Source organism: Ictidomys tridecemlineatus, chromosome 5 (genome assembly GCF_052094955.1).
Source record: "Ictidomys tridecemlineatus isolate mIctTri1 chromosome 5, mIctTri1.hap1, whole genome shotgun sequence".
NCBI lineage: Eukaryota > Metazoa > Chordata > Mammalia > Rodentia > Sciuridae > Ictidomys > Ictidomys tridecemlineatus.
This window is the reverse complement of record NC_135481.1, coordinates 134,914,542-134,933,557: the sequence shown is the minus strand read 5'-3', so window position 1 is coordinate 134,933,557 and position 19,016 is coordinate 134,914,542. Positions and strand designations below refer to the sequence as shown.

Below are 19,016 nucleotides of genomic sequence, written 5' to 3'. Positions count from 1 at the left end.
TCTGCTAACTGTGACTTTGGTTAGGTTCCTTACCATCTTCATTTTAGATTCTGAAGATGTGTTTATCAAGAGATAATGGTGAGGGGCTGGGGATGTGGCTCAAGCGGTAGCACGCTCACCTGGCATGCGTGCGGCCCAGGTTCGATCCTCAGCACCACGTACAAAGAAAGATGTTGTGTCCGCCGATAATTTAAAAAATAAATATTAAAATTCTCAAAAAAAGAGAGAGATAATGGTGAGCCAGGTGCAGTGGCACATACCTGTATTCCTAGGGACTCAGGAAGCTGAGGCAGGAGGATCACAAGTTCTAGGCCAGTCTCAGCAATTTAGGGAGACCCTGTTTCAGAAGAACTGGGGCTGTAACTCCTCAGAGGTTAGAGTATCTCTGGTCTCAATCCCCAGTTTAAATGAATGAATGAATAAATAAATAAATAAATCCTCCCCCTTTCTCTCATTAACTTATACCAGGGAATGAAATGGGTGTGATATCTGTATGTATGGTTGGTTGTGGGAGGACTGCCACAATGTTGAGGAAAGAAGAGGAGTGTGTCTGATCCTGGTCAGGAGCAGTTAACTCCTGCTCTCAAATCAATATGTGTTTGGGTGGTGGGAGAGGGTCTTGGGACTTTAACTTGTATCTATTTTTAAGAGCTCCAGGATTATTGGGGCTCCTTTGAAGATTCTGAAACTTTAAAATGTTTTTAAATCTTTATTTTAACTGTAACTCCTCCTTCCAGTGGCGGCATTAAGAATGCTCCACAAAAACAAATGCACAGGCTTATCCAGAGAATGTAAGAGTGGTACCCCAAGTCTAACTCAGAATAGCCTTGATTCCACTCTGTAAGACAGAGTTTGCCATATGATCTTCTTACCTTGGGCTGGGGATGTGGCTCAAGCGGTAGTGCGCTCGCCTGGCATGCGTGCGGCCCTGGTTCGATCCTCAGCACCACATACAAACAAAGATGTTGTGTCTGCCGATAATTAAAAAATAAATATTAAAAATTCTCTCTCTCTCTCTCTCTCTCTCTCTGTCTTAAAAAAAAGTAGATTAAAAAAAGATCTTACCTCTGAGGGATGGAATTAGGGTGGTTATTACATTAGCTTTTTTTTTTTTAATTATAGATGGATACAATGCCTTTATCTTATTCATTTATTTTTATGTGGTGCCAAGGATCAAACCTAGTGCTTCATACATGCTAGGCAAGCACTTGACCAATGAGTCCCAACTGAAGCCCCTATTACATTAATATTTATGTATATTTTCACTATTATTTGAATTTTACACAGGCTTCTATCTTGTCTTTACAAAAACAAAGGTGTTTATAAAAAAGCACCTGGTAAATATATTTTCATTTCAGAGACAAACATCGAAGGCTCTAAATCAAAATCTCATTGCCTAGAACTGTGCCCCTCTAGAAGAGGTATGATGTTGGAATTGCCTATACCTCCTAGGTCATTCTCAGGGAGGGGGGGGATTCTTTTGTTAGATATGCATTTGTGGCAGCCCAACCTGCCAGGTGAATTAGGCTAGCACCTCTGATTGGGATAGTCCCTAAATTCAGATGAGCAGAGTGTGACTTGGCTTCTAGGTTCATTTGTTGGGATGTTTTTTTTTTTTTTTTTTTTTTTTTGCTGTACTGGGGTTTGAACCCAGGAGTGTTCTACCTTGGAGCTATATCCCCAGCCCTTTTTAAAAATTTTATTCTGAGACAGGGTCTTCTAAGTTTTTCAAGGTCCAGGCAGGCCTAGACTTTGTGATCCTCTTGTCTTAGCCTTACAAGTAGCTGGATTATAAGCATGTGTCACACACCTGGCTGGACACTTTCTTTAGAGGAGCCATGGGTCTTTTGTGGACCATTGGGTTCAGTCTCCCCCAAACCCATATGGGGTGGCTAGAGGTTTTGGTGTTATTACTTGGGGGCCAAGGGACTGTAAAGAGAGGGAGTTCCATGTAAGCCTCACATACCTTCCTGGGATTCCTTCCCTTTTGGGTCTCAGCCCATCCTGGGGTGAAGTGGGGTCTGCATCTTCCTTCTTCTAGTCTTTGGATGCAGGAACATTTTACCCACACTGTCCTTGGCAAGCAGGAGCTGAGTGGGAGGCAGTGGGATGAATTGTGGCTCTACTTTTATTTCCTAGGTTTGCTGCAGTTTATAGCATTCTACTCCTTTCTGCTAATTTAGTTTCTGAAGTTGAATGTGTTCTTTTAGCAAGCCAAAGGGCAGAGTGAGGCCATTGGGAGGGGTTTTGAAGGTATTTGTCCATTGTAACTGCAAACCATTTCCGGGCTGTTCCAGGGTCTGAAAACACATCTGAGGCAGAGCTTTGGCATTTTCAGAGGGGTGGGCACTGAGCAGCTGTTCAAATTCTTCTGGGCTTGGATGGACTGCTTACTGTCTTATCCTTGTTAGACAGAACTCCAGGCCTAAATCAAACTAGCTGAGATTGTAAAAACTTCATTGTCTAATATTTCATTAAGGCTATAAATCTCAGGCCCTTAAAAATATTACATGTGTGATTAATATTACTGTTTTCTTAATTAGAATTACTTGTATTTAAAATTCTACAGGGCCTCTTTGCAACTGGGCCATCATTGATCTGTAATCTACAGTTGGATGTGAAAGGCCTACCCTGGGCCCAACTCAGAGCTGATGCTCTGTGGAGCATAAAAGAATCAAGTGAGATGAACTTTGCCCTCAGGGGTTCTTCCACTGAAAGCAATTAGAGAACAATTTGCTTCTAGACCAAAAGTGTCTTAAGTGGGCTTTCTTTCTGAGGATGGTGGCTACTCACCACAGGTCACTCTTTGAGGTGACTGGGGTTACATTTGGGGAACATTTTATAGTATAAAGATGGATTGAACAGCCATTTGGGAGGAGTTGTGGCAGTGATGTAATCTCATCTTTCATTACTTCTCTTATCTCTGCTTGACACTGTTTCCCATAGTGCCTGCACTCTGTAGTAGGAGGGATCCCCTGTCGCCAAAATATGAACTCCAGGACCTACCATTCCACCATTATACTCTATTCCTAAGTCTAAGACTTTTGCCTTTCCAGTTTAGAGATCTCTTTTAAAATATTTACACCCCTTGGGAGAGGTCATACTCTTAGTAGTTCATCAGCAATCAGTAGCTTTAATTACCAGGAATTAATTAAAGTCAACTGAAACAAAGACTGGGAGCCAGGCAGACACCTGGGGGCAAGGGTGTCTGAAGGGACACACTCTTTCATGACAGGAGAGAAGTGAAGGCAGCAAAAGAAACTTTTCATGCAAATCAGTTTCTGCAGGCAGTGCTGCAGAGACACCTCCTTGCTGATACTGGGCCCATCTGATGGTCCTGTTGGCAGAAGAATGGGGTATAGAGTGGGCTAGCCCTGGTACAGGGGCTTTGTAACAGAGGTAGAATTTGAGGGGAGCATGCAAGGGTTGGGAAGATTGTTTTTGTTATTTTTTTGTCTTATTTAAAAATAACATATGCCCAGGGTTAAAAAAAAAAAAAAGGAAACATTAAAGGAGAAAACAGATCCCTCATAATTTTTCCTGATTGATGGATGAGATGTAGAGAAGAGTAAATTTCTTTTCTTTCCTTTTTTTTTTTTTTTTTGATGGTACTGGGGATTGAACGCAGGGCCTCATTAGGCTCTACCATTGAACTACAGCCTCAATCCCTCTATCATCTTTTAACTTCATTTTTTCTGTTTCTCAGGATAAATTGTCTTCAACTCATAGGTCCATTTGAGTTGGATTAATCAACTGGAAACGCTCATTTCTGAATGTTTTCTCTTTTGTTAGACTTCTAGGCTGTTTTAAAAAAAGGCTTTTCCCAAGATGGAATCAGTGGAGAAGAGATTTTTTGGTGTAATTAGCCTCTTTATTTTTTTTATTTTTAATTTTTTTGGTACAAATCATGTCTTAAGATTGCTGTTTATGATGTATTCATTAATTTCTTCTTTTAGTTATAGTTAGACAATACCTTTGTTTATTTATTTATTTATTTATTTTTATGTGGTGCTGAGGATTAAACCCAGGGCCTGGCATGCCCTAGGCGAGTCCTCTACCACTGAGCCACAACCCCAGCCCTTAATTAATTTCTTGAATAAATATTTGAGGGTATGCTGTGTACCAGGTGCTATTCCAGACACTGAGTAGGGAACAAAATTAAAATCTTCCTCTCAAGGAACTCACTGTAGTGATTGTGAGTTTATAGACAATGAACAAGAAGAATATTAAGGATGAGAGATGGTGAAAAATATATGGAGAAAAATAAAGCAGGGATAGTGGATAGGGGTTTAGTAGACAGATTTCCTATTTTATTGGATAAGTCAAACTGGAGAAGATGGTGCACAGCTATAATCCTGGCTACTCAGGAGGCTGAGGCAGGAGGATTGCAAGTTCAAGATCAGCCTGGGCAATATAATGATAGCACATCTGAAAAATTAAAATAAATAAATACAATAAATAAGTCAGAGAAAGCTGGATCTGGTGGCACATGCCTGTAATTCCAGTGGTTTGGGAGGCTGAGGCAGGAGGTTCTTGAGTTCAAAGCCAGCCTCCACAATTTAGCAAGGCCCTAAGCAACTGAGAGAGACCCTGTCTCTAAATAAAATATAAAAAAGAGCTTGAAACCAGTACTTTAAAAAGGGGTGGGGGGCACTGGGGATGTGGTTCAGTGGTTAAGTGCCCTTGGGTTCAATCACTAGTTTAAAAAAAAAAAGAGAGAAATATCACTGATGAAAAGATATTTGAGTTGAGGTCAGAAGGAGGTAAGAGAGAGAGAGCCATGCAAATAGGGAGGACTAATCAAAAGCCCTGGAGGCCAGAGTACTTAAGGTGCTTAGGAATAGTGTGAGGGAAAGAAGGTACAGGAGCAGAGGCCCACCCTGAAGATGGTCTGCTTCCTAGGTGTTTCTATTGTGCTTGCAGGGCTGAGGATCACTGGGTTGAAGAGTTAAATCAACCCTTTTCTGGATATTTGATGGAGAGATTTGAATGGGTAACTGAGTAGGAGACTTCAACCCTTCTGATGGGAAGATTATTTAGGGCCCTATTACTTAGGAATAACAGGAATCTTCCATAGTAATAAAAACTATTTTTTTCAGTTTATGTACCGTTTCTAATTTGATTACCTCATGTCTCTGGGCCTCAGTTTCCTTGTTTGTAGAGTAAGTGGCTTAAATTCAATAGTTTCCTAAAGTCTCCTTGGTTCTGAAAATCCTTGATGTTTCTGATCTTGGAAAAACCTCTAATCTAGAATACTGTTGTAGAACAATGTTTTCTAATCCTAGTCTTACAACATGCTAAGGTATGTCATAATTATGGCAAGGGCTAGAGCAAATGTCTCAATACCAAATTGAAGGAAAATTTGTGCCCTATCTAGTATGGGAAGATGAAGGTATTGGGAAATGTGAAATGTGAAACTGACCTCCCAGTTTAGAGCAAGTACAGGGCAACTTGGTCCTTGGAGGCAGGCAGGAGCCCTGAGGTCTCATTTGAGAGCTAGTCCTAGCTCACTCACTGGTAAGACCTTGTGAAATAGAAATAGTTGTAAACTGTAAAGCTCCCATACATCTACCCATGAGTATGTAATTAATCTGGGAGAAGAAGCCATCCTGGGTTAGTGAAGCCTGATGCTCAGGATTGTTAGCTCCTCTCTGCAGACTAGCTGCATTTACTATCTGCATAGCCTTACAGAATCTTATTGCTGGAGGCACTGAAGTGATCCTGGAGTAAATAGCCAGGTACTCTCTTTGGAGCACCTCTGAACTTATTTGCTATTGAACAATAGACCCAAGACACATCCAGGCTCCTCTCATTTAGACATTATAGTGTCTGCTCGTTAGTTTATGTTTTGAAATGTGAAGATGTGAATAAGAAAAGGAAAACTTCAGAAAAGTTATCCCTATTTCCTTTCTGTAGAATTGGGATAACCAGCTTCCTTCTCTTACCTTCCAAATTTTTCTGTTAATATTTTCTATATCTCACTGGGAATGTAACTCAGGGGTAGAGCACTTGCCAGGGGGGTGAAATTAAAAAGTCTCTATCTCCAATTTAGAACCCAAACTAAATGCTAGTCTGGCAAGGTTAAGACAAAGATGAGGTTAAGAATGCAGGATTAGAATAAAAAAGGGCAGAATTAAAAGTTCAAGGGTAAGATTTTGATTCTGTTATTTGTGAATACATATACCTGACAGCATTAGCCTGTTTTTCTGAACATTGACCAGTTAAATCTGAATCTTGATAGATCATTGGCAAGGATTAGTAGTTTCCAAAATTCCCAAGGTGATTCTCAATTTGGTCACAACTAAAAACTACCTACTTCAGAAAAATGGGTTCTGCCATTCCCCATTTTATTTTACTTTATTTTTGGTAACGGGGATTGAACCCAATTCTGCTTAACCACTGAGCTACATCCCCAGCCATTTTTATTTTGAGACAGGGTCTTACTAAGTTGCTTAGAGCTTAAGTTGCTGAGGCTGGCCTCAAACTTGTGATTCTCCTACTTTAGTCTCCTGAGTTGCTGGGATTATATTATTATGCACTATGGTGCCCTGCAGCTTTTCCATTTCTTTTCTTATTCTCATCTGCTCAGTGCTTACCCCCTTTGCCTCTCTCCCACCTTATTTGATTTTCTCAGCTTACCTGCCACCTGTCCCTGTCCCCTGACTCTGTTTCCTCAGCTTTATCAGGCATCCTGAGCACTGGCAGAGAAGCTGTGTAGAGGGGTAAACTGGTTTCACTTGCCTTGCCTCTCTGTCCTCTGTGCATGCTTCCCATCAGTGAGCTACCAGGGCACACTGACGACATGTAAAGGAAAGCCTACTGGCTACTGGGGTTGGTGGCAGAGTACTTCATAAACACATGCATTTGCTGTGTGAAAGGCAGTATGGTAAGAGCTTTACAAATATTAACTCACTGAATCTCTTTAATAGCCCCATTTTATATATGGGGAAGCTGACATACAGGTGCAGCATCTTGCCCAATATTAAATGGCTAGTAAGCAGTTGAGCTGGGATTTGAATCTAGGAAGAGTCTGCTCTGAATTTCTGCATGATGATAGCGGGAGGGGAGCAGATCTGGGGCTGGGAAGAGTTTATTCTTTGACTGCCTTTGGGGCCTGCTTTTAATTGTTTGGAGATTTTTCTCAGAGTCTTCCCTGGAATGATTATTATTAGTTTTTAAACTCTCTTTCCTAACTTTAACATTTACCTTCAAACTCATTTAAAAAACATTTTGTTTTTCTTCTTTCCGTAGGTGGTGTTTGGACACTAGACCATGTGCCTAGGTAGTTTTTCCTTTCTCCGCAGCTCTACTCCCCCAGCAACGCTCACCACACCCTTGTTTTGAGAACCTCACTAAGGTATGATGTCTAGGCTGACCTGAGCTGGCCTTGAAGAGCTGAGTTTTGGACACAAGAGAGCTTTTCTGTTCCTTGGGTTTTGTTTTGTTTTGTGCTAAAATACAACAAAATTTGTCATTTTAAAGTATACAGTTCAGTGGCATTAAGTATATTAATTCACGTTTGTGCAACCATTACCATCATCCATCTCCATTTCATATTGAAACTCAGTATACATCCAACAACTCTACCCTACACCCCTGGCAACCACCATTCTATTCTGTTAGTTTACCTACTCTAGGGATATCATATAAGTGGAATCATTCAGTATTTGCTTATTATGTCACTTAGCATAATGTCTGCAAGGTTCACCCATGTTGTAATATATGTCAACTTCCTTCCTTTTTTTTTAAATGGTGCTGGTGATTGAATCCAGGGCCTCACACATGCTAGGCAAGTGCTCTACCACTGAGCCACAACTCCAGCCCCATGGCTATACCATTTTATATTCCCAACAACAGTGCACAAGGGTTCCAGTTTCTCACATTCTCATCAACAGTTTACTATTTTCTGGTGATTTTTTTTTTTTTAAATAGCCATCCTGATGGGCGTAAATATCCTTGCTGTTACCTAGTCGGACCCATGGAGTCCACCCAATGGGCTAGTTCCCTGTTGTCCTAGAATGTATAAAGTAGAAAAAATAATTTGACAGAGACTTCCATGTATTCCTCACCCTAATTCAACAGTTAATAATTTATGACCAATCTTGTTTGATTTATGTTCCCTCCCTGCTTTCTTCTTGCCCTGTGTTATTTTGAGGCAAATCCCAGACACCATATCATTGTATCTGTAAGCATTTCACTATGTATCTTAAAAGGGGCTTTGTTTTGTTTTGTTGAGATGTGGTCTCCAGGTTGGCCTAGAATGCCTGTTTCAGTCTCCTGACTAGTTAGAACTATAGTCACATACCATTGTTAGGATAAGGGCTCCTACTAATAAATTTTTTTCTGATGATAGAAAGGCACATAGAGTTGTACCTTTGAGAAGATTATTCCCTATCATTCTCTTGAATCAACAGGGACATATGCAGAGGGCACACATGAACACATGTGAACATTAGATCTATTGCCATGTTGGGTTGTTCGGGGAAAGGCTGCTTTGACTGGGGCCCTGATTTCCTGCAGAAAACTCACTGCCCTTAGATTGAAACAGTCTTTTTGGAGAGGCCACCCAGGTCTCTGTGAAGAGAAGAGGGAGGAAGAAGGGAATGAGGAAGAGAGTGAGAATGGGAGTAAGTCAGTAATACACCATGGAGAAAGGAATAGGGGGAGAAAGGATGAGAAAGAGTACAGATGGTTCCCAGCTTTCTAGTTTGACTTTACAGTGGTGTGAAAGTGCTGTGCATATATGCACACTTCCAGTTTTGAAATTTGGTTTGTGTCTCTGGCCGTTGATATCTGATTTGCTGGGCAGTTCCCAGTCACAATTCCTAGTCAGCTATGAGATCATGAGAATGAACCACTGATATTCTTCAGTGTATTGTGTTGTTAGACTATGAGGTTTGATGTCTTAGTTTGTTTTCTGCTTCTACAACAAAATACCACAGACTGGGTAATTTATAGACAATAGAAATTTATTTAGCTTGTGGTTCCAGAGCTGGGAAGTCCCAGGATCAAAGGGCTACATTTGGTGAAGGCTTTCTTGCTGTGTCATAACACTGATAAAAGGGTTAGTGCGCATATGTGTGAGATACAGAATCTGGCCGAATTCATTCTTTTTATCAGGGAACTCACTCCTGCCATCATGAATCCATTCCTGAGGGTGAAACCCTCATGGTCTAATAAACTCTCAGAAGCCCCACCCCTTAATGCCATTACAATGTGATTTCTTTTCTTTTTGTCTTTTTTTTCTTTCTTTCTTTTTTTCTTTTTTTTTTTTTGTGGGGAGGCAATACTAGTGATCAAACCCAGGGGCACTTAACTACTGAGCCACATCCTTAGCACTTTTTTATTTATTTTGAGTTAGGGCCTCGATAAGTTGCTGAGGCTGGCTTTGAACTCACAATCCTCTTGCCTTAGCCTCCTGAGATCCTGGAGGCATGTGCCATCAGGCGCAGCCTAAGTGCATTTTGACTTACAATATTTTCAATTTACAATGGGTTTCTAGGGGTATAACCCCATTGTAAGCTGAGGAATATATTCATATATGAGAGGAGAAAAAGAGAGGAGAAGAAGAAGAAGAAAGGGAATGAGAAAGCAGAAGACCTGGGAGAGAATTTCTCCATTAGCCCCTTGCTTTACCAGCTCCTAACTCATGTAGAAATCTAAAGTAACCTGAGATACCTGAAGACTAATGGTATGCTCCTTTTTTTCCCCTACAATCTTTTCACTTTTCGAATCTTTGGGACTGTCATTTCCTTGTGGTAGATGAGACTAGTGGTGGCTCAGAGTCTGGCAGAATGGCCATTTTCTCTTCTCAGGAGTTGAGGTCTGATTCCCAGCAAGTCTGAGGCTATTAGGCTTTTTGGTTAAATCTGGGAGTCCTTACTCCCAAGAGATGATGCCCACAGGATGGCTTGTGAGCAAGAAGAGTCCTGTACCTCTTTCAAGTCTCTAGGTCCTGTTCTCACAAATTGGAGTGCCCAAAATAATGATTAATCAGTTTCAAAGTAAGGAAAGGTGAAAGGAGTGAAGATTATAAATTATCCATATTTATCTAAATTCTCAGGTCTGTAAATTTTGCTGCCTATACCTAGTTTCTACTTCTCTGCTAACCTTGTAGTTGGGTATAATCCCAACCCCCTCTAGTTCTCTTTTTTTCTTCTAATATATCAACTTTATTGAGCTATAATTCACATATCACACAATTTCCCCACTTTTTAGTCTGTTCACAGAATTGTATCCCCATGTCTTAAGATTCAAGACTCTGCCTTCCTCTTCCCTATGGTTCTTAGAGCTAGCTTTCCCATTCCACTGGTGTTACACTCATCAACACAGATCTCCTTATTGTAGGGGCCTTGGCCAGGAGGCATTTCCACTGATAAAATATTTAAATCTAGCCAGGTACAATGGTGCCAGCCTGTAATGCCAGCAGTTTAGGAGGCTGAGGCAGGAGGATTGCAAGTTCAAAGCCAGCCTCAGCAACTTAGCAAGGCTCTAAGCAACTTAGCAAGAACCTGTCTCAAAATAAAAAATAAAAATGGCTGTGATGTGTCTCAGTGGTTAAGAGCCCCTGGGTTCACTCTCTAGTACCCACTCCAAAAAAAAAAAAAAAAAATCTAATAAGCCCCTGAAGGGGCCCAGGGTACATAGAAAGGGCTACTTTTGTGTGTAGGTCCCTTCTCACTGATGAGGTCCCATCAAGGTCTCAGTATTTATAAAAAATTTTAAAGGGCTGGGGGTGTAGCTCAGTGGAAAAGCATATGTTTAGCATGTGTGAAGCCCTGGGGTTAATCTCCAGTATATATGCTTGAGTGCGCATTTGCGTGAATGTGTGCACACGCAAGTTTTAAAAGCTAAACACAGTATGTTGCATATTTGCCAAATGTTTAACCTGCCTGGGAATCTGTGAGTGTCCTTGAACAATCTTAGCTCTCAATAGATGAACCTGTCAAATTCTAATGGTGGATATCTTCTAGTAAACAGAATGAAACTTATAAACAGACAGTAAAGCAATGAACAATAATGTATGTCCAGTGGTGATTCATGCCAGGAAGAGAAACAAAGCATAGTAAAGAGCTAGAGATTGAGGGTGGGGATTGGTATCTCATGTAGGCTGGTCATGGAAAGTGCCTGATAAAGTGACATAGGATTAAAGACCTTAAGGACCTGAGGGAGTGAGCCACAGAGATCTGAGGCAAGAACCTTTCAAGCAAAGGAAATAGTGAATTCATTGGTCCTGAGGCAGGATGTGGCTAGCATGCTTGAGAAATGGTGAGGAGTCTTTGTGTGCTGGGAAACACTGGATATGAGGGAGGCATTTGGGAGACAGGCAGAAAAAAATGGCTTTTACTTGGGGGAAATGTGATAGCTTTGGAGGATTTTAAGGCAGGGTTGTCCATGATTTGATATAGGTGTATTTTTTTGTTTTTGTTTTGCAGTGATGGGATTGCATTCAGGGCCTCATGCATGCCAGGCAAATGCTCTACCATGAGCCACATACCCAGCTCCCTGACTTAGGTTTTCAAAGCAACATTTTGGCTGCTTCAGAATGACTGGTTGAGGCAAGGGCAGAAGCAAGGTTACCAGTTAGCAGGCATTGGTGGGAATCCAGAAGAGATGATGATGGTGGGAGATGGTGAAAAGTGGTTAGATTTGGGTATATTTTGAAAGTAGAGTTGACAGATTTGCTTGCGGATTAGATGAAGGGTTTGAAGGAAAGAAAGGTTTTGGCCTAAGGAACCAGAAGGATGGCAGATTAGTGTTTGGAGCCTTGGTAGGGCTGGGCTCACAGGTATTCTTTAGTCAGGTGAAACAGCTTGGGCTCACACACAGAGGCAGGAGAAAGCGAGAGGCCCCAGTATGATTAGGATAAGAGGTACCCTGGGAAATGGCTGGAGTTGGGTGGAGACCAGATCAGAATGGAGCTCCCTGTGAGACTGAGCAGTTGACCTCTATCTTGATGATGGGGATTTTGAGCAGGGACATTTTTAATCCAATGTGTGTTTCACAGCAACCATTCTGGCAGAGTGCATTGGAGGAATTAAACTGGAGCAGGGAGAAGACAACTGAAAAATGTTGTTTTGCCTGGGCCCATTGGGACAGCTATTTCCTGTACACTGCTGGGAATATTTTGGGCCAGTTTTTGCTAATGGTTTTGAGCACCAGGTGTCTCATGAAATGAAACACTGGACACCGACTGACTAGGAACATCTGTGACTTGGGGCCACCTGACCTGTGAGCAGGCCTGGCTGTACTCAGGGTGGGGAAACTGTGATGTGTACATGGTGGACTTCTTCTTTTCCACATTAGGAGTTAGTATATGTGTGGATCCATTAGCACTAGGTTAATTTGCTCAGCTGTTGCCGCTTAACCGGTTCAAGGACTCAGAGGTCCTTAAAGATAGTTTAATTTTACATATTAATTCAAGACCTTCCCAAGGTCTCCATGTAATCAATTAGTGTCAGCAGAGGGAAGAGAGTTGGTTCCTGTGGTTCACAATTCCTTATTATTTTGGCTTTGTCATTCCTGGTTGGGACTTCATTCTGAATCCAGGAACATAAGACTTTTTGAGGTTTTATTTGATCTGGTCAAAGTTTCACTGAGCTCCCTTCATCACCACCTGTGGAAGCAGTGCCTCCCTCTGATCAGTGTTTCTGTCAAGAGTCCAGGAGCAAGTTCCTTCAGGTCTTGGGAGCAGAGACATTCTCTGGACCTTGTTTGCTCATTCTGTCTTTCCTCTTGTCCAGCCTTCGTTTCTGGTACAAAAGAAGTGCCTCTGCCTGGTACCCAACTCAACAATGCTTCCTTCTGGTCAGCTACTGCTAAGGAAGAATCGCCCCTCCTTCTGCCCTTCCTGTCCTATGTGTGTGCCTCCCCATCCTTCTATTTCTGTTCTTCCATCTCTTTTTCCCTCTCTCTCTGTCTCCCTACTTCCTTATTTGCTGCCCCGCAGGCCCCTGGACCCTCGTTGCATCCCATAACTTGAGTTATTTATTTATTTTTTCTCTGTTGTTCTCTGGGATGCTCTTTTCTAGACAACTGAGGGCAACTTTCATTTACCCATTTAAAAATCCTTGACTCTTATAATAATTGAGCACAGGTGATGTCAGTAGGTAATCATGTGGGGGAACAGAATTAAGAGTTTACCTACAGGTTGAAAAACATCCACCTTCTTCTTACCTCATCCAACAAACATGGCAAATTAAACACACTCACACAAAACCATCCACAAAACTTAGTTTTGTTATCCCCCAGTTCATTGTTCCTAAAACCATTCTGCCTTTCACTTTCCTCTTTTTTTTTAACTGATTAAACCCAGAGCTTTGCATATGCTAGGCAGTTACTCTACCACTGAGCTACATTTCCAGCCCTTTATATTTTTTATTTTGTGGCAGGATCTCACAAAATTGCTGAGATTGATCTCAGACTTGCAGTCCTCTTGCCTCAGCCTCCCAAGTTGCTAGGATTACAGGTGTGCACCATTGCACCAGGCTCTTCGCTTTCCTTTTGTAAATCTGCTTCATGTTGTTTCCCTTATTAAACAGAATACACTGAATAGAGATCAGACTTTTCATAATGCTTTTGGAGTGCTTCTACCTCCTTGATGTCCTGTTACTTAACTTTTATTAATCTGCTGTTACTGAATTTAACATTGCTAAGAAAAACAGATGACCAAGTTTAATGTTATTTGAAATTTGAAGGTTTTGTTGCTTAGGGGGAAAGAAAGCTCATGGGTTTAATACCAAGTCTTTGTTCTTAGTTCTTTTTTTCTTTTTTTAAATATATTTTTATTTTTTTTTAGTTGCAGTTAGAAACAATACCTTTATTTTATTTATTTATTTTTTTATGTGATGTTGAGGATTGAACCCAGGGCCTCGAATGTGCTAGATGAGTGCTCTACCTCTGAGCCACAACCCCAGCCCCATTCTTAGTTCTTTAGAGCCTTTTTTCTCTTCTTTTTTTCTTCAATATTCAAATATGTATCTATTATTGCATTTATATTTATATAAATAATAATGTTTTATAACCACATATATATATTTTGCACTGCTGGGGATTGAATTTGGGCATGCTGTGTAAAAGCTTTACCACTGAAGTACATCCCCAGTGCGCGTGTGTATCTGTGTGTGTGTGTGTGTGTGTGTGTGTGTGTGTGTGTGTGTGTATTTCTATATATATATATAATTTTTTTGCCCTGTAACAGTTTCAGTGTATTTTCTGACTAATGGATAAACTCACTTTTTATTTGTATACATTTTTAATTTAAAATTTTAAAATACTGCTCTTTCTTCTCTGATATTTTCAGATTTGATGAATAAACCTATTTATCAAATAAACAGAATAAAAAACAGAATAAAAGTTATGATTTCCCCTTTCCCCTAAATCCTCATGTCTTCAAAATGAAATAGTTATTTTTTTATATTTATTTTTTTAGTTGTATTTGGATAGATACACTTATTTTATTTATTTATTTTTATGTGGTGCTAAAGATTGAACCCAGGGCCTCACTAGGTGAGCGCTCTAGCACTGAGCCACACCCTCAGCCCCTAGTTATAATATTTTTAAAAAACTTTTAAAGTTTTTTATTAGTGCAGTTCATTTTTTAAAATTAAAACATATTGTTACACTTTATTTATTTTTTTAAATATTTACTTTTTAGGTGTAGAGGGACATAACACAATCCCTTTATTTTTATGTGGTGCTGAGGATCGAATCATGTACCGCCCATGCTAGGCGAGTGTTCTACCGCTGAGCCACAATCCCAGCCCCTAGTGCAGATCATTTTAACATGTTCATGAATGTATAAAACATAATTTGCTCTATTTGAAATAGTTGTAATCTTTAGGCTCTTGTTAGAAAGCTCTTCCATCTGCATGTATGTATGACTTCAAGAACCTCTTCCAACTCTGATGTCTTTCTTTTTATTTTATTTTTAAAACTTTTTTTTTCAAGTTGTAAATGGACAGATACTTTTGTTTTATTTATTTATTTTTCTGTGGTGCTGAGGATAAAACCCAGTGCCTCATATGTGCTAGGCAAGTGCTCTACCACTGAGCTACACCACAGCCTTTGATGTGTCTTTCTTAAGGTGTGGGGAACCAAAACTGTCCAGTATGGGTAGCTGTGGACAGGGAGGTTTTGAATAAGGGCAGAATCACAAGTTTTAATTTTTTTCTGATGTCCTTTCTGTGCCTTTTGTGATGAAACAAGCAATGTGGTGTCATAGGGAGAACAGTCTAAATTGATGCTCTGGCCTCTTTATTGGTCAGTTTAGATTAGAGCCCATAATTCTAGAAGTATAATTGGAATTACTTTCCCCTAAGTGTTCTTTCACATTTGCTTTCATTGATAGATCATTTGCCATAATTTCCCCTATTTATTCAACCTCTTAAGAACTTGTCTTTTAATTTTTCATTTTTGCTTTGGAACAACTTTAATGCAGTGTGCAAACTTGAAAGTTTTACTTCATTGCTTTGACAAATATTTATTGGATACCTAAAGAGAAATTTAGTGATGAATAAGACAGATAAGCCTCTTCCTTCATAAAGCTTACAGTCTAACTTTTGTTTCCCAAAGTGTTTTGAGTGTGAGACTTCCTTTGTAAAATAAGTTATTCCTGACTTCACATGTGGTAGTGGTGTTTCTAGTGGCTAATCATTGAGAACTCATGTGTGTTAAAGTTGGGTCCTGTGTTAATCAACTTTTTTGTAACAAAATACTTGAGAGAATAAGTTTTAAAAAAGGAAAGGTTTATTTTGGCTCATGATTTCAGAGGGTCCAGTTCATAATCAGGGCCCTATTTCTGTTTTGGGCCTGTGGCATGGCAACATTTGGTGGGGAACACATGGTGGAGAAACCTGCCTGCTTCATGACAACTGGGAATTAAAAAGAGAGAGAGAAGAGGGACTGGGATCCAAACATTCCCTTCAAGTTCACACCTCTGTGACCTAATTTTCTTCTAAGTCCTATCTCCTAAAAGTTTTACTACCTCCTAATAGAACTATGAAATGACAACTAAATCTTCAATACGAGCCTTTGGGGGACATTCAAGACTCAAACTGTAGCTATCACATTATAGGTTGATATCTATCATTCTAGGTAAGCTCTAGTCGAGAACTGGTCAATGGGTTGAAAATGCCCCTGTTCATAATTCCCTATAAAACACAATCGCATAGTCACACACAAACAACATACATTCACTCAAGTTCTATGGAATTCAATTTTTTAAAATAGTTTTTGTTTTTGGTACCAGGGATTGAATCAAAGGGCGCTTAACCACTGAGTAACACATCCTTACCATTTATTTATTAATTTTAAAGAAAATGTTGAGATAGGGCCTCAGTAGGTTGCTTATAGTCTCGCTAAATTGCTGAGGCTGGCTTTGAACCGTGATCCTCCTGCCTCAGCCTCCCAAGCTGCTGGGATTACAGGTGTGCGCTACCATGACCAGCTGGTTTTGGTAGAATTTTGACAAGTAAAATCTATAGAAATTCTCACTACTAGTTCTGCCAGAATCATATAAAATCATATTGTTTTTATCTCCTTGAAGAATTCTAATAGGCTGATTAGAACTGACAAGGTCCTTCCAGAGTTAAGATGCTCCTTCCTCCCACCCAGTTGATATGTTTACTTAAGTATTGCGTAAAGTTTCTTGGATAAGTTAGTAGACCCTATAACAAACAATGGAAATTTGTTATTCACTATTAAAAAATTTATAGATCTTCCCTGGATTGGAAACTTATCCTAAGAAGAGGGTGTAGTGTTAGTCTGTCAGTCTTGGAGTTGTTCTCTATCTCCCAGGGTGTTGTACATACTGTTGGATAGTTCAGTTCCACTATCAAGGGAGCTTGAGTGAAATTTGCTCTCATCCTAGGCCAAAGAGAACCAGTGATCTTGCCTTGCCTGTTGACCAGGCCACTCTAAATCAGTGAGCTCACTAGGCCTGGATCTAGTTTGTTCAGATGCTTTAGGGTGAACCTCTGCCAAATGCTCTGCATGGTGGACCATGGTTCCTAGGCTGTTATTTGCACACATGACTTTGGGCCCTGGGTGACTATCCCCAAGCAAGGTAGGTAGCTGCTTGCTCTTCCCAATTTTGCTTGTTGCTTTCAACAGTTTGCAGACACTAGTGTATGCTGAAGCTTTTTATTTTAACATGTCTTTTATTTTAAGTTATTCCATTGATTTTCTAGCTAGCATTTCCCTACCAAGTCATGCCTAATGTATTTTTTTTAAACTTTCTTTTTTGTGGTTGTGGATGGACAGAATGCCTTTATTTTATTTGTTTACTTTTATGTGTTGATGAGGATTAAACCCAGTGCCTCACACATGATAGGCAAGCACTCTGACACTGAGCTACAGCCCCAGTGCCCTAAATATGTTTTAAGAATTTTTTATTTAAAAAAAATATAGTAAAGTATAAAATTAAGAAAAAGAATTTTTAAAATATATAGTTTAGAGTCTTGTATAGGACCTTTAAAATTTTTTTGGCCTGCCTATTTTCCTCTTCTTTTTGTATATTAAAAAATAAACTAGGCTGAGGATGTGGCTCAAGTGGTAGCGTGCTCACCTGGCATGCGTGTGGCCCGGGTTCGATCCTCAGCACCACATACAAAGATGTTATGTCCGCCGAAAACTAAAAAATAATAAAAAATTCTCTCTTTAAAAAAAAATTAAAAAAATAAATAAACTAATAAAATTTTATAAGTAATAGAATCTGAAATAAATTTGAATAAGTTGAAAATGAAGATAAATGAAAGAAAATAGTTTCATCATCTGGAGATGCCTTTGGGAGTATTATTGCCTTTTTTTACAAAAATGTATACTTTAAAATTTTTGTTTTAAGTAAATGTTATATGCTGCAGTATCATTTTTCTCATTTTATATCAGGAGCATTGTTGTTGTTGTTGTTATTATTATTATTATGATTTGTACTGGGTATTGAACCCAGGGTGCTTAACCACTGAGCCACAACCCCAGCCCTTTTTTATTTTTTATTTTTGGGACAGGGTCTAGCTAAACTGCTTAGAGCCTTGCTAAATTGTTGGGGCTGGCTTTGAACTTGTGATCCTTCTGCTTCAGCCTCCTAGATTGCTGGGATTTAGGGTGTATGCCTCTGTGTCTGGCCCAAGAGCAGTCCATAGCCTTAAATATTTATCTGTAATGTTATCAATACTGATGCCTAGTATTTAATTGTATTGATGTTAATATATTTACATATAATTATAAATAGTACTGTAATTTCTTGAATGTATTCTTATATTCTTATTATTGGATTTTTAGGTTGTGTGTCATTTTTTTGTTATAAATTCTGTAATTGTCTTTGTCATAAGCATCTGTATTTCCTTAGGATATATTTCTAGAAGTAGAATTATTGGGCTTTCTGTGTCCACTATTAAATTGTCCTTTAGACAAGTTATATTAATTTATACTACTTACAAATTTTATACTTCTTATTTTTTAAAAATATTTTTTTAGTTGTAGTTGGACACAGTACCTTTATTTTATTTATTTTTATGTGCTGCTGAGGATCGAACCCAGCGTCTCGCACGTGCTCTCCTGCGGAGCCATAATCCTAGCCCCTATACTTCTTATTTTGCCAAATCTCTGCCAACTTTTTAAAATACTGTTCAATTAAAAAAAAAACTGGTCAATTTTATAAGCCAAAAGTAGTTTCTTATTACTTTAGTTTGTGTTTCTCCAATTTATTATGAGGTTGTAACTTTTATAAAAAATATATATTATTTGTCCACTTGTGTTTCATTTAAAAATAGCCTGCTCATCACCTTAACTGAGTTGCTTATTTTGTACTTATTGCTTTGTAAGTTTTTTTTAACATATTAAGATATTAGTGATTGTGACTGTTTCTTTTTTTTTTTTTAACATTTTTTTAGTTGTAGATGGACACAATATCTTTATTTATTTTTATGTGGTGCTGAGGATCAAACCCAGGGCCTCACATGTGCATGGCAGGTGCCCTACCACTGAGCTCCAGCCCTAGGCCCTGTTTCTTTTCTTTC

General features: G+C 39.4%; 1 protein-coding gene across 5 annotated transcripts in view; it reads left to right on the top strand.

The window, feature by feature from the left end:
• Znf592 (zinc finger protein 592) overlaps positions 1-19,016 on the top strand; it is a 48,563-nt gene that overhangs the window by 5,653 nt on the left and 23,894 nt on the right. For 4 of the 5 annotated variants that reach the window (XM_078051136.1, XM_078051132.1, XM_078051133.1 and 1 more), the window contains exon 2: positions 7,252-7,357. The exons of the other annotated variant lie outside the window; for it this stretch is intronic. The gene's annotated coding sequence lies outside the window, so the exon portion shown is untranslated. The remainder of the gene's footprint in view (positions 1-7,251; positions 7,358-19,016) is intronic. 5 annotated transcript variants of the gene reach the window in all.